General features: G+C 43.9%; 1 protein-coding gene across 1 annotated transcript in view; it reads right to left on the bottom strand.

The window, feature by feature from the left end:
• Nucleotides 1-5,014, bottom strand: part of MFAP3L (microfibril associated protein 3 like) — a 44,496-nt gene extending 39,482 nt beyond the window's left edge. The window contains exon 1 of the mRNA XM_053255709.1: nt 4,879-5,014. The gene's annotated coding sequence lies outside the window, so the exon portion shown is untranslated. The remainder of the gene's footprint in view (nt 1-4,878) is intronic.
• Between the last annotated feature and the right edge of the window lie 7,032 nt (nt 5,015-12,046).

The raw sequence follows: 12,046 nt of genomic DNA on the forward strand, positions 1-12,046 counted from the left end.
AAGCTCCCTCAGTACCTGGATGTATTTAGGAGGGAAATGGGATTGAGAAGGGGCATGTATGTGAATGCTCTTACTTACTGCCTACCTGTCAACATGTCCCTATTTTCCCATTCACCTAAATGGGAAAATAGGGACATGTTGACATGTTGTACTGCTTTTCAACTAAAATGTTCTCAAAGCAGTTTACTACTACTACTACTACTACTACTACTACTAATAATAATAATAATAGGTTGCGTGTCTCCCAAAGGGCTCACAGTCTAAAAAGAATCGCAGGATAGATACCAGCCACATGCACTGAAGGAATGCTGTGCTGGGGTTGAATAGAGCCTGTTGCTCTCCCCCTGCTAAATGTAAAAAAAAACCCAGCAGGTTAAGAGGTGCCTCTTTACCTAGTTAGCAGGGAATTAACTTCTTGCCAGGTGCTATGTGCTATGTCTACTCGCTTTCCTGAACGAGTCACAATCTACACTTCCCATCTTTGGTCTGTAGCAGTGCTGAGCAACCTTTTTTGATGAGTGTACCACAAGTCAAATTCAAGGCATGAAATAGTGATACCATCGTGCACTACAGTGCATTAAAAAAGGCAGGCAGCCATGTTAGGAACATTGGTCCATCTAGTTTAGTATTGTCTACACCAGGGCTATTCAACTTCAGCCCTCCTGCAGACGTTGGCCTAAAACTCCCACAATCCCTGACTATTTGCCATTGCATGATCTGGGGATTATGGGAGTTGTGTTCCAAAAACAGCTGGAGGGCCAAATGTGAGCAGCCCTGGCCTACACTGTATGGCAGTGGCTCTCCAAGGTTTCAGGCAGGAGTCTCTCTAAGCACAACCTGGAGATGCTGCCAGGGAGTGAACCTGGGACCTTCTGCATGCAAGCAGATGCTCTACCACTGAGCCACAGCTCCGTCCCCTAGGATAACATCTTACAGCAGACAGTGCTCACATGTTGTAACCCACTGAAATGCAAACCAAGGTGGACCCTGCCTAGCAAAGTGGACAATTCACGCTTGCTACCGCAAGGCCAGCTTTCCTCCATAATCGTCCATTGTGGTGGTGGCAGCAGGGGAGAGAATCCATACAGTAATAGTATCATACCTTTATTACAACTGAACTAAAAATCACAAAGCAGTGAGAATTTCACAGAACCCTCCTCTAGATATTAGAAGAAAGGAAGGAAGGAAGGAAGGAAGGAAACATTGCTTGAAGATGACACCATAGAAACCCTGTCTGTGACATGTTGCAGTCTTAAAATAACTCAAGATGCTCTTTTCAGACTAATTAAATGAGTTTGTATCCAAAAGATCACAGGTTGCACTAATGTGCCCTGGGGCAAATATATAATGGCTCTCTTTCTCTCTCTCTGACAATGTTAATGCCAGCAGTTATTTGAATATGTCTCTAGCACAGTACATACAGTACATGTTCAGAGGGTTTTCAGTGGTGGTTGCTGTCCTTCCCAAAAACTTTCAGCTGGCTCCTCTACCACCGGCTCTGATACATATGGTCAAAACCTATTTATTTTTAAAAGCATGAAGGTCCCTTTTTAATATGCTCTTGGTTTTTGATTTGAGTTTACTGTTATGTTGCTGTTTTACTACTTTAATGATATAGTGTTGTATATTTATATTGCTAAGCTGCAAGGACAAAAGGTGGAGTATAAATAGCTTAATATAAATACAAAAATAAATAAATATGCAGCCCCTATTGATTTGCTATAGCCACATAATGGCGCAGCAGGGAAATGACTTGATTATCAAGCCAGAGGTTGCCAGTTAGAATCCCCGCTGGTATGTTTCCAGACTATGGGGCAGCAGCGATACAGGAAGATGCTGAAAGGCATCATCTTACACTGCGCAGGAGATGGCAATGGTAAACTCCTCCTGTATTCTACCCAAAACAACCTCAGGGCTCTGTGGGTGCCAGGAGTCGAAATCGACTCGACAGCACAATTTACCTTTAATGATTTGCTATAGGTCATGTGGGGATGTCATGCATCTCTTGTCCACTGTATTCTTCCTACGCTTACATTATCACATTTATGAACACAGAAAAGCTAACTTTTTATAGAACAGTGCTACAGCAGCACAATGTCCACATGTGTGGACTAAAGTTAGTGATACTGTTCAGTCTTTTTGAGGGGTGTGGCCCTGACACAACAGATCACAACAGAAACAGGAAGGCTAAACGGAGAAGGCTCAGTTAATATCCAATAGCGTACTCAAAACATGAGAGCTCACATGTGCAACATGGCTCAGCAGTGCGCAAGTGGCTTATATAAAACGCTATCTGTGGTGTTGCAGGAACAGCCCTGTTTTGCTACTGCTTAAAATTCTGCTATCACATAATTCTACAGCCACTGAAATAATGGCTAATAGTTCCATTATCTTTTCATAGAGGAGAACTGGTCTTGTGGTAGCAAGCATGACTTGTCCCCTTAGCTAAACAGGGTCTGCCCTGGTTTATTATTAATTAATTTATTTATTCATTCAATTATTATACCGCCCTTCCAAAATTGGCTCAGGGTGGTTGCATATGAATGGGAGACTAGAAGTTTGAGCACTGTAAGATATTCCCTTCAGGGGATGGAGCCGCTCTGGAAAGAGCAGAAGGTTCCAAGTTCCCTTCCTGGCTTCTCCAAGACAGGGCTGAGAGAGATTCCTGCCCGCAACCTTGGAGAAGCCACTGCCAGTCTGTGAAGACAATACTGAGCTAGATAGACCAGCAGTCTGACTCAATATATGGCAGCTTCCTAGGTTCCTATGTCCCAATGGCTCACATTGGAAATAGTGGCTGTAGAATCACGCAAATGCGATTGCACAGTTTTAAGTCGCAGCAGAACAGGGTTGCAATGCAACACCGCAGGCAATGTATTAGGCAGTGCTGAACTGTCAGCATCACATGTGCAGCATGGGAGCCACTTTCTCCACTGTTGTGCGAAGAAATGTTGCAATTCTGTGTGTGACTGCAAGTGGGAAAGTAATGATTGGCTGGCGCTACAAGAAGCCTGCCTGGAAGAAGAGCCCAGAATGTAGAGGAACTGCCTTCAAGGCATGCTACAAATCTCTGCCACTTGTGGCACACATAGGAAGCTTCCATATACCCAGTCAGACCAGTGGTCTATCTAGCTCAGGATTGTCTACACAGACTGGCAGCGGCTTCTCTAAAGTAACAGGCAGAAACGGAGTCTCTCTCAGCCCTATCTGAAGATGCCAGGGAGGGAACTTGGAACCTTCTGCATACAAGCATGCAGGTGCTCTTCCCAGAATGGCCCCATACCCCAAGGGGAATATCTTACAGTGCTCACACATGTGGTCTCCCATTCGAATGCAAACCAGGGCAGACCCTGCTTAGCAAAGGGTCTTGCTACCACAAGACCAACTCTCCTCACCCAGGCCAGCTCTCCAGTGCTGCAGGGTAGCCATCCACAGTCCATAGCAACCACCTATGGTCCCAATGTGAAATGTAGAGCCATACAGGCCAAGAATGGGAAATGCATATTACGAGCAAAACTACATAATGTGTAATACCACTCTGGGGGTGTCATCATACCTAATGCTGAGAGACACCTGATGGCTTTCTTTCCATCTTACTATTTTACCGTGCTTCCACAGCTTTGTTATACCACCAAATTCTCCTTGGACTGAAATGAATTTGGGTGCTGCTGCCCAACAGAGATTTTTGAAATCAAGTCTGCTTCCAAATTTTGCAATACATATACACTGAGTCACAGTTCCATAGTATTACTGTGTATGACTAAAGGCCTTTATAAAAATATGCACTGAGTCAGAATTTACTTCTTCTTTACTTCCTTTTTGTTCCTGGCAAATCACATACTGAAAACTCATCTGTAGGCTGTCCACCTGTCACTCTGATCCCTTCTTTAATGAAGGACCTTTCCTCCGTGCTTTATTTCCTGCTTTGGGGCTACAAAACACAGCCATAACATACAGCTCAAGATTAACTAAATGGCCCTCATCCTTTCCCCTTATTTCTGCTGAAGGTTCTAGAGCTGGCAAAGGCAAGTCTCCTCTGGTCTTTCCCAAAAGACTTGTACTCCAAAAAGTAACAAAGATAATATTTGAGTTCAGCCTAGTCAATGGCAAGCCCCAATTCCTCAGAAGTAAGGAATTGGGTAGGGCAGTATAAAAAATTAATTAATTAATTAATTAACCAATCAGTGGTGGGCCAATAGGATTTGAGCTTGTCCCATTCATAATTCTGCACCAGAGAAACTATGCAAATCCCAGAAAATCTCTGGACTGACCACCTGCTTCTACCAACTGGATCCCCCAACACTAGCTCTTAAAAGAAAGGCGGCGAGGCTTAAAATTGCCTCGAACTCGGCTGCCGTCGGGACTGAAAGTCCTGCTTCCTCATGCAAGAAATACCGTAAGTGATGGAGGTTACAAATTGTGCTGAAGTGTGCCTGTATTCTGCAAATTATTACTGAAGCGTGCTAATGTGCATTTATTTCTGCACATGCTCAGAGGTACCCTCTCTTTAAACTACTACACCACTTGCCCCAGCGCGACAATCCTGCCTGCCACTGAACACCACTCGTTTGCCCCAGCGCAACTTCTCTCTTTCCCCACCCTAAAAGCCTCTTTGGGGCGCCACCACGCTCCTAAAAGTTGTAACAAACTGCCAACGACGCCGTCCTCGTCGCCCTCGGACCAACACTCTCCCTTTCTTTCCGTGCCTCACTCCCCACGTCGCTCGTCCAGCAAGCACGCAGGATAACTGCTCTGCGGACGGAGGCGATCGCCCTCGCGTTCACCTTGCAAACCGCCGTCCCGAGGCGACTTGCTCTCCACTGCATGCTGCCACAGTGTTCAGCGATCTGGAAAAGAATCGGGCGAGAGGGTACTCACAGAGGTGGCTTCGCTCGCGGTCTCGGCTTCTCGACTGCAGCAGGCACAGGCAGCCCTTAGAGCCTCCGCTTCAGCATTTTGCAGGCAGCCGCAGTCGAACCACCAGCGGCGCGGGACGTTCGATTTTGGAACGCCGAGGCGTCGAAGAGGGTCGTTTATGGAACGTCTGGGTGATGCCTGCACCATTCCACGCGCACTTCTCCCGAAAGCCACAGCGCTAGCACCGGCTGCCTAGCGATCCTCTCCTCGCGCACAGCAAAGCTGTCTCAGGCTTCAGCGTGCATAAGTAGGTCAGAGCGGCACTGAGCATGCTCGAGGCTAAGCCAGGCTGCTGGGAAAATGCACAGAGTTGTCCTCAGCGTCTTTCCTTTCTCCGAAGGTCATAGGACCTCTACTGCGGCTGGGGTGGTTGGGTGTAACCACTAGGGAACCCTCTCCCCTCCTGTAGGGAACAAAGGAGAAGAAAATCTAGCAGTATCCACGTAGCAACTTGCAATAACATGGGATTGTACACAATAATTAGCTGGACCACAGGGATTAGCTGCTGTGCTGGTTCTTTGAACAGGATAGGATTTGTAATCATGTTGTTTGTTGCTGTGACTTTAATGCAGCTGGGCATTTACGACGTGATCACTAGTTTCTCCAGTTTATTATGCTGATGATAGCGGGTTGGAAAAAAAATTGAAGATACCCAATGGGTGGCTATTGGAATGTATCAAGTATTTCTGAAGGACTGATGCTATTTATTAGGATTTACTAAAATTTGCACACCAACGATCTTTGGGAGTTCTCTCTCTCTCTCTCTCTCTCTCTCTCTCACACACACACACACACACACACACACACACACACACAAATAAATATTTTTAAAATCAAACCAAATTATAGTGAAACTTCGTTTGTTAGTCACATTTTCATGCCCCATCTATCAATTCTGGGTGGTTCACAGCAGAAAGAAACTTTAGGGACAGAAACTTTGGACAAAGAAACGTCCCGCTTTGTCTTTAGAAAGAAACTTTGTCCCTCTGATACTTTCACTACTTATTATTTATTTATTTATTATTAAAACTTTTATACTGCCCTTCCAAAAGGCTCAGGGCGGTTTCCATTAAAACAAGTAAACTTGTTTGTTAGTAAAGTAAAGTGTGCCGTCGAGTCGGTTTGGACTCCTGGAGCCCACAGAGCCCTGGGGTTTTCTACTGGTAGAATACAGGAGGGGTTTACCATTGCCTCTTCCCACGCAATACGTGATGATGCCTTTCAGCATCTTCCTATATCACTGCAGCCTGATATTTTATTCATTCATTCATTCATTCATTCGATTTCTATACTGTTCTTCCAAAAATGGCTCAGGGTGGTTTACACAGAGAAATAATAAATAAATAAGATGGATCCCTGTCCCCAAAGGGCTCACAAACTAAAAAACATAGATATAGGTGTTTCCCTTAGTTAGGGAAATAGACTAAGATATAGTTATATATAGTGTATAGATATAGGTATATAAAGTGTATAGATATAAGTGTTTCCCTTACTCTGGGAAACATATGAACTGACAATCTTCTGCTTGTTAGTCAAGCATTTCCCCACTGCACCACTTCCTTTGTTGTTCAAATATAATATTGCTGTAAACCACCTAGAGCTATTTGAGTTGAGTGGTATAGAAATGTAATAAAACATGTTGCTACAACCCAGCACCATCTATAATTCCATATCATGCTAATGTAAACACTTTTATCCCTCTTGAACTCACTCCTCACAGTTATTATCAGGGATGCAGGGTGAGATGGGACAAAAACATACCATTACTAAACACTACTAAATACCATACTAAACGTTATTAAACACAACAACATACAATTGTTTACAATTTGTATAGAATTGTTAAGCAAATGACAGCATTTGCAGGGAGGAGGAGGGCTCCAAGACTATATTTTGCCCTAGGTTACCTCTCTGCAGCCCTGATTCCCCTCTAGGCAATTCCATTCTATTCATCAGGACTATAATTTCACTTTTATTTCACTTTTGTTTTGCATTAGATCAGGAGTGGTCAAATGAGAGCTCTCCAGTTGCTATTGGACTACAACCCCCATCATCCCCAGCTGCAATTTTTTGTCCAACAATAACTGGAAAGCCTCAGGTTGGCCATTCCAGCATTAGTCAATCATCCTCTTGCATTATTAAATTGCTACCCTATTCTGGGAATAGTCATTCTCAGTAGAATCATAGTTTTTTTCTAATGTGATTTAACAGCCTTGTAATGTTACTCTGGACATTGTCATTCCTTCTTATGGGTCTGACTATTGCCTTCCTTTAAGGATCATCATTCTACTCTTGACATTTTCATTCCACTATGTCTATACAAGATATTTTCCAGGAATTGTAGAAATTTAGTATCAGTGTGATTATCTGTATGGGGTGATTCCCTCTTGAAGCCTAATAGCTACATTACGGGTATAAGTTCTTTCATGCCACATCATAAATATATATAATTCTCTAAGGCATCATCATCAATGTATATCATTTCTAAGGCATACATGTGGCTAATCCTGTACATGGCAGCTCTTGCGAGAGTTCCCAAGCAGAAGCACCTGACTGCACAGTGGGGATTCCATATCCAGATAAGGAAGAGGAGCCTGTGAGAGCAGAAGCACCGTGGTGATTGGACAGTGGGGATTCCATATGTAGATAGGGAGGAAGAGCCTGTGATGGTTAAGGTCGGTTGGAATGCAACTGTAACTGGTTGGAAGATGCTCTTGATTGTAGAGGAGAGGAATCTATCTATCTGTCTGTCTGTTTATCTATCTATCGGATAGTGGGCACGGGTCTGTGAAGAGAGAGATCGTGAGGGAGGAAAGAGCCCCTTCAGGAGAAGGAGGCTGCCGCTGTGTGAATTAGATGAGGAAACAAGATGAACAAGATCTGTGAGGAAGGGAGAGAGAGAGAGAGAGAGAAAGAAGAAGGGAGGGGAAGAAAGAGGGGAAGAGCGAGTGGAGGATAGAGAAAGAGAGAAAAAGTAAGGAGAGGAAGAGAGAAAGAGGGAAGGATGAGGGATGGGCCGGAGCCTGTCAGTGGCCTGAGGGGAACGAGTGGTTATGGTGGTGGCAGCAGCAACGAAGGGCCCAGTCAACCACTGCTGCTGTTTGGGGCTACCGAGGCCATTGGTGGAGGCAGGCAGGCAAGGGATGGCCCGGGCCTGTCAGTGGCCTGAGGGGAACAAGCGGCCATGGCGGTGGTGACAGCGAGGCAGTCAACTGCTGCTGCTGCTCCTCCTGTGGGGGGGGGGAGCAGGAGGGCTCTTGGGTGAGGGTGGGGAGGTCTCTGGGGATAGGGGGCTGCAGCTTGGCCAATAGGTGCCAGCAATGCTGCAGCCGCGACCAAGAAGGGTGAGGGGGATGGAAGCAACCAGATGGAGGAGGAGGAGCAGGAGTGCAGCTTAGGTGAGGGTGGAGAGATCCCTGAGGTGAGGGGGGCTGTGGCAGGGGCTGAGGGAAACAAGCAAGTACTAGCACACTGATGCTCTGCAGGGGTTAAACTAGTACCAATTATCTTTGCTCTTGGATTAGTCTGCTCTCAATCCCTTACATTCAGTCTATATGCTTATGAGCAAAGCAGCAGGAAGGGCTGCTTTATAATCCTAGCAATCCATTAATTATCTATTTAATAATTAGATATTAGAGAGGAAAAGATGGGGTTGGGTGGGAGGAATCTGAAGGTACTAAAAACATTTGTTATATACATTCAGTTCATTTCAAGACATATAGACTCTTCCTTGGGAATTTCAAAACCCAGAAGCTGTCTCTGGTCAGTCAAGGGATTTCATGGACTCTGAACAGGTCACTGTATCTACAGATCAGTGGGAAGCATCCTAATATATCCCAGTCTGTTACAGTGGCCATTCACTGAGCCTCGATGCCTTTCTATTGCCATTTGTATGGACACTGGGTATGAGTTCCCATCAGAAACCAAAGTTCTGTGATAAGTAGTGTGGCTCTTACTTTTCCTTCCATGGAGCATCACACACATAATTTGAAGCATATTTACATGGAAAGTATGAGTAGTAATAGTATATAAAGGGCTGGTCTAGTTTTCTAAATTCTACTGCCCTTTTGTGCTTTGTTGTTCACTAGCTAAGTAAACAATACTGAATCTATGAATCCCACCGCCCATTGAGATCATCGTTATGAACCCCACCACCCATTGAGATAATCAGGAGAGGTCCATCTGCATTTGCCACCGGCTTGTCTGGTGGCTACTCAGGGGCGGGCCTTTTCCGTTGCTGTCCCGAGGCTTTGGAATGCGCTCCCTAGTGAAATAAGAGCCTCCCATCTCTGACAATTTTTAAAAAGTCTTTAAAGACACATTTGTTCACCCAGGCTTTAAACTGATACTGTTTTGATTGTTTTTAATGTTTTAGAATATTGTTTTAAAAAATTAAATTGTTGTGTTTTAAATTTCTTGTTTTTGTTTTTAACTAATTTTTTTTAATGTTGTTTTTATCTTGTTGTTAACTGCCCAGAGACGTAAGTTTTGGGCGGTATAAAAATATGTTAAACAAACAAACAAACAAACAAACAAATCTGTGTATAATTGACTTTTCCATAGGATTGCTTGCCACTGATTGCATGATCTGAATACTAGAAATTATGTCACCTCCATGGGGGGGAAACACATGCTGTTAGCTGTCAGATATGTTGAATAATTAGATGCAAAATGCAGCACTGTACTGCACAGGAACAAGTGAGTGAGACACAGGACATGCTATATGACCTTCAAATGATTCATGTTTGTGTTGGTGTCATCTGCCCATTGAGATCATCAGGAGAGGTCCGTCCACAGTTGCTACCAGCCCGTCTGGTGGCTACTCAGGGACTGGCCTTCTCCGTTGCTGCCCCGAGGCTTTGGAATGTGCTTCCTAGTGAAATAAGAGCCTCCCCATCTCTGACAGCTTTTAAAAAGTCTTTAAAGATGCATTTCTTCACCCAGACTTTTAACTGATACTATTTTGATTGTTTTAATGTTGTTTTTAGAATATTGTTTTAAAATTTTAAATTGTTTTAAATTTCTTGCTTTTAAATTTTTTGTTTATGTTTTTAATTAATGTTTTACTTTTAATATTGTTGTAAACCATCCAGAGACATAAGTTTTGGGTGGTGTAAAAACACGATCAATCAATCAATCAATCAATCAGGGAAAACAGTCTAATTATTCATGAGTTTGTGGGAGAAAGAGATGGAATCCATTGAGTTGTCAAAATTATGCCAGGCAAAATCTGTCATACTAGTAGTACAAGGAGAGGAGAGGTCTTGTGGTAGCAAGCATAAATTGTCCTCTTTACTAAGTAGGGTCCTTCGTTTGCATTTGAATGGGAGACTACATGTGTGAGCACTGTAAGATACTCCTCTTAGGGGATGGGGCCACTCTGGGAAGTTTCCAAGTTCCCTCCCTGGCATCTCCAGTTAGGACAAGATTTTTTTTATTTTTTTTAATAGGACAAGATTTTTTTTATTGAACCAACAAACTACCAAAGCATACAGTACGTTTCCAAAGCACAATTATATACAAAGTAGTTGTTTGTACATGATATATCTACAAAGATTTACACACAAGGATTTGGAAACCCACAAGGTTATGAGGTATATGCAGGTAGTACTGTAACTCGGGGGTGAGGGATTACAAGGGGGTGGGGTGTGGGGGATTACAAGGCACATCAGGTAATCGGGGGGGTTACGTCCAACGTCCATTTCCATAATTTGTCCCATTGCTGTTTAGAAGAGATACTCTTGTCTTTTTGCACATAACCATACAAACTTTTCCAGAAGATATTTACTGTCTCATCTGCATGAACCTCTTGGTCGCATCTTCCCTCCCTATTCTTATGCACGAGCATTGCATAAATGACATACAGGTTTACTAACCTGATTACGAGAAGGGGAAGGTTCCAATTCCCTAGTATGGGGGCACCCGTTCCGTCCCGGTTCCTTGAAGGTTTCTTTCTGGGACCTCGAAAAGAGGTTCTATCGCTCAAACCCAAGGTTAGTTCTTCCCAAGTCTGTTTTTCCAAATCAGGCCACTCTAACAGCTTGCTTATTCCCTGCCACACTCTTTTGGCTACCACACACTCTTTTAAGAAATGTGAGTGGGTTTCCCTGAATGTTTTGCCTAGCTCACTAGCTTTCTGTTTGCAGGTGATTTTAGGACACTCTTGCTGGTCCTCTGGGAGCCATGGCTTAGCCGCATTAAGTGGCAGTACTTGGTGGTATAAGCACCACCTTGTTTCCCATAAATGGAAAGGGACTTTTTCTCCTTAAAGATAGCGATAGGGTGATCGGGTTGCAACAAGTACTGTGAGGTGCGGTGTTTGTAGCATTTACGTTCTAAATCAGGTTTTAAGAAACCCACTTCTAGAATCTCTCCATAATTTTTTTTCCTTAGCTGCTTAACTGAGGAGGATCCTTTAAATAGATCCGGTTCAACCTTCCATTTCTAAAGTGTGAATAACAAATCTCTCAAGTAGTCTGGGTGTTCTCTTTTTAATACTTGTGTGATATTACCATTGAAAGATCCTTTCCCCCACCATGCTATGCCCCATGCTGACTTGTGCCAACGCAGAGCAAAAAGCGAGACCCAGGTTTTTTGCAGGAGGTTGGACATATTATGGACATTCACGAAAATCCAGTTTCCAAAATTGTAGGACATGAATTCAGTTACAAAATAGGGTTGCAGGGCAGGTAGGGCTAGGCCTCCCCGCTCAACCTCCTTAAATGCTACCACATGGGCCAAAGAGAAGGACACTGTGTGCCATACTAGACGGAAGATCTGGCTTTCAACTCTCTGAAGGAGATCAAGCAGGGGAGGATAGACTACCACCAGGTTATGCACCGGGGGTGTCAGGTAAGTCCGGATATAAACCTCTTTCTGGTACATGGCAAGGCTCCATTTTTTTCCACATGGTGATTTTAAGCATTACTTTTTCTTCCCAATCTGTCCAACCACACCCCCCAGACTTTTCCCTTAATCCCATATTCAATCCCCAAAATGTTTACTGTATCTACCCACTTCAGTTTGGACTCTGGGGCTCCTTCGCTTTTACATTCAGAGATGGGTAGGCACGAGAGTTGCTGGCATCCAGGGTCCATTTTAACAAATACACTTGCGTCAGCATTTAATT

Source organism: Hemicordylus capensis, chromosome 5 (assembly GCF_027244095.1).
Source record: "Hemicordylus capensis ecotype Gifberg chromosome 5, rHemCap1.1.pri, whole genome shotgun sequence".
NCBI lineage: Eukaryota > Metazoa > Chordata > Lepidosauria > Squamata > Cordylidae > Hemicordylus > Hemicordylus capensis.